The 3,330-nt window shown below is 35.4% G+C and overlaps 2 long non-coding RNA genes across 2 annotated transcripts; both read right to left on the bottom strand.

Moving 5' to 3' along the window:
- LOC112173160 lies at window positions 1-769 on the bottom strand. Its single transcript, XR_002925473.2, has 2 exons — window positions 674-769; window positions 1-204 (listed from the first exon to the last, which is right to left on the bottom strand). It is a non-coding gene; the product is annotated as an uncharacterized LOC112173160 (long non-coding RNA).
- Window positions 770-853: 84 nt separating this feature from the next.
- On the bottom strand, window positions 854-2,756 carry LOC112173154. The gene is made up of 5 exons (XR_002925471.2): window positions 2,697-2,756; window positions 2,440-2,587; window positions 1,740-1,817; window positions 1,081-1,172; window positions 854-980 (listed from the first exon to the last, which is right to left on the bottom strand). It is a non-coding gene; the product is annotated as an uncharacterized LOC112173154 (long non-coding RNA).
- Window positions 2,757-3,330: the final 574 nt, after the last annotated feature.

The following is a 3,330-nucleotide window of genomic DNA, read 5'->3' as shown; positions in this document are numbered from 1 at the left end:
AAAAAATTAAATTTCACAATGCCTTCAAATTTACAATATTATAAGCTATCGACTACTAAGAAAATCCTTAAAACACATAATACAAAGAACCTAGTGACGATCCATATAAAAACTATCTAGTAGTTGGTGATCCATAATTCCAGCCTTGATCTTCTCATTTCTTCTCGTTCATAGATAATTACATCTTCATGGATCATGGATTCACTACACCAGACGAGCAAAATTTGTATCAAATCAAGCTTATACATTTCTAGCATTCAAATGCAAAGCAATCCCAACAGATTTAAAGGAATACTAAATGTTCTCCAACGCTGTGGCTTATGAAAAGAATATGAATCATAACTTATGAAAAATATTGCATATCCAACCATTGTAAGATGATCAAATATTGCACATCCAACCATTGTAAGATCATCCGATAGTGCACAGTTAAAATAAACTAAACACTAGATTATTGTTCCAGGAGAAATTTTCCTCGCTGAGATGCTGTATAAAAGGACAAAAAAAATTACACTCAGGACTAGCTTTTATTTACTTTACTTATTCACAAAGCATGTGTGCTATCCCAGGAGTATGTTGATTGACATGTGCCCTATAGAACCTAAATCCATCGAACCTAATTAGTCGGAAATATGCAACTATTGACTGACATAGAAACTGAAAAAGATCTTACAGGTCCATAGTGAAGGTGCAATACTGTTCTTCCTCATGTCATCTTTTTTCCAAACACAACTCCAAGTTGTTTGCCAATGACTTTATTTGTCCTGAAAAAAGTAGAGAAGTACCAACCCTTAAGATCATTCTTCAACTTCAAATTATATGCAAAATGACTTCAAGAAATGGAAGTAAAGTATCTTCAGTTGCAGCTGGCAGCATTGCATAACAACCAGATAAGCATTGATCAGAAGAGAATCCAGTTCCAAAAGTTGGCAAATTAAAATGGAAACTAGAAATTCAATTCTAGTGCCCACATTATTTATCTGCAGCCAAACATTAGGAAGAATTACTACATATATTTACAAAGCATACATATATAAATGCATTGCAAGATGAAGAATTAAAGAGCTAATAGAATCTTACTCTGCAATGGTAATCTGCCCCAGTGATAGAGAAAAGCAAGTCTATAAGCAAGTGAGGAGATATCCTCATTTTTACTAGCAGAGCAAGAACCTCTGAGGGGGTCAAACAAAAAACCAAAAAAGACTTATGGTTAAAGATAGAGTAATTACTCTTACCCAAAAAAAAAAAGAAGTAATCACAGTGCAATCCATAAACCATAAAAAGCATATCAAACTGATATAGATCCATATAGAGATACAAAAATCATTAACACTCCAACTCCAACTAACATCATGTCGCAGTATAAAGTCTTCCTGTTAGATAGTAAATAATCTAACTTAGACTATGTAAAATTTAGGTACATAGTATAAAGTCTTCCTGTTAGACACATGTAGGAGTATAAAGTTTCCAAATCGTAACAAGGTCTGGGGCATAAACTAGAGAAGTTAAGCATTTGAAATTAAAAACCAATAATTATTGGAACAAATTGAATCATAAAAATTGGAACAACTGAGGTTATTATTGTGAGGTAGATTGGCTAGCTAATAGCCATAGGCTACAGGGACAACATTGTACGGCAATTATACGGGGTAGTTGGTGCTAACCAAGAAAGTTCAAGACAAAAAATTCAAATTTAACAACTTCATAGGATACTAAACTATATAAATTATTCCCTTTACCTGAGCAGCAGGAGTGTGAAGAAAAGTTCGAGTGGCTCTTCCAAGTCCTTCTTTAGTCACAGGAGTAGCCGATTTTCCCTGGATACAAAAGGCTATTAAAGTTTTGGCCGGGATTGGATAAATTTACAGCTAACTTAAGTCCCCAACACATTGCAATGGAATCACAGCTTGAGATTATGACACCTCTACACTAGCATTAGCTGCAAACACGTCTCACTGGATTAGCTATCCTATTCCAGTGTTTCGGAACCACCCATTTCGCATAAAAGAAGTGCATGGATTTTGGATGAGGGTGACTACCTTGTTGATGAGATCTTGGCCGGGATTGGAGATGGGTGGAATCATTCCGTGATGGGCTAATTTTGGAGGAAGAGATGGAGATTGCGGTGGGTTTTGGGTGTGGGTATGCGGAGAAGTTAAGCATTCGAAATTAAAAACCAAAAATTATTGAGACAACTAAAATCCTAAAAATTTAGAAAAAATTCAATCTAACGTAAGAACAATCGAAAGTTATATAGATCTAAAATTAAATTTGAGGAAAGACAATTCCTTTGTCAAACCCACATGGACATCAAGCAAAGATTCAACCCATATCTAAATAAGAAAAAAAAAAAAAAAATATATATATATATATATATATATGTGTGTGTGTGTGTGTGTGTGTGTGTATTAAAGAGAGGAGAGATATGAAGTTATGAACCTCAACAAATCAGTTGGATCACCATGCGATGGAGCTTGAAGAGTTGAAGGTGAAGACTGATGACATGTTGGGGGCCGGGCCAGATCTGAATGAAGAAGTTTGTTGAAATGAATTGCAAGATCGATTCCAGGCGAGGAGAGTTTGGGATCTGCATCGATAATAAAACATCAGTTGGACCTGCATCACTGCAATGATTTTATTGAATTTTATTGGTGTGGAGAGGAAAGAGAAAGCAACTTGTAGGGAAGATATCTCACAAGGACAAGAGAGACAAGTCTTCTCTTTTTTCTTTTCTTTTTCGTTTTGCTATTGCTTAGCTTTTACTTGTATATATGTGTTAGCTAGTCGTCAGTTGTAGATTAAAAAATATATATTATATTAGATAAAAAAACAAGTGGGTCTGATATTTTGTAAAATATGACACTAAAACTAACAATAGTGTGCATATTGTCTTGTGCTCTCACCATTTGTGCAAAAGTGGCTAAGAAATGGTATCTATTGCTTACATTTGTGGTAGTGATCCATCCGGTCCTGGAGCTATTGTTGCACCGAGATCAAAAACCGCATCCTTTACCTCCTCGACAGATATCAACTCAGTGAGTTTGTCATTCATATCACTGTATCAGGGGTAACAACTGTATCAAAAAAATTCCAGACCTTCACCCTGCTCTTGCATGCCATTCACAGTATACAACTCCTAAAAATATGCAGAAAAGGAGGGATAATTGCACGGTATGTTTCCAACAAAATACCATTTAAATCTTGGAGTCTCAAGACTTTGGTAAACTGTCTTCTTTGTAGTGTTCAGTGGTGAAAAAAGCTCATGATCACCCAACTCTAGCTACTTAACCCTCGAACACTACTGCCAGTGCATTTCTTCTTAGGTCTAAA

The sequence above is a fragment of the Rosa chinensis genome, chromosome 1 (genome assembly GCF_002994745.2).
Source record: "Rosa chinensis cultivar Old Blush chromosome 1, RchiOBHm-V2, whole genome shotgun sequence".
Classification (NCBI taxonomy): Eukaryota; Viridiplantae; Streptophyta; class Magnoliopsida; order Rosales; family Rosaceae; genus Rosa; species Rosa chinensis.
Note: the sequence above shows the minus strand (reverse complement) of the source record. Positions and strands in the feature narration are given on the sequence as shown.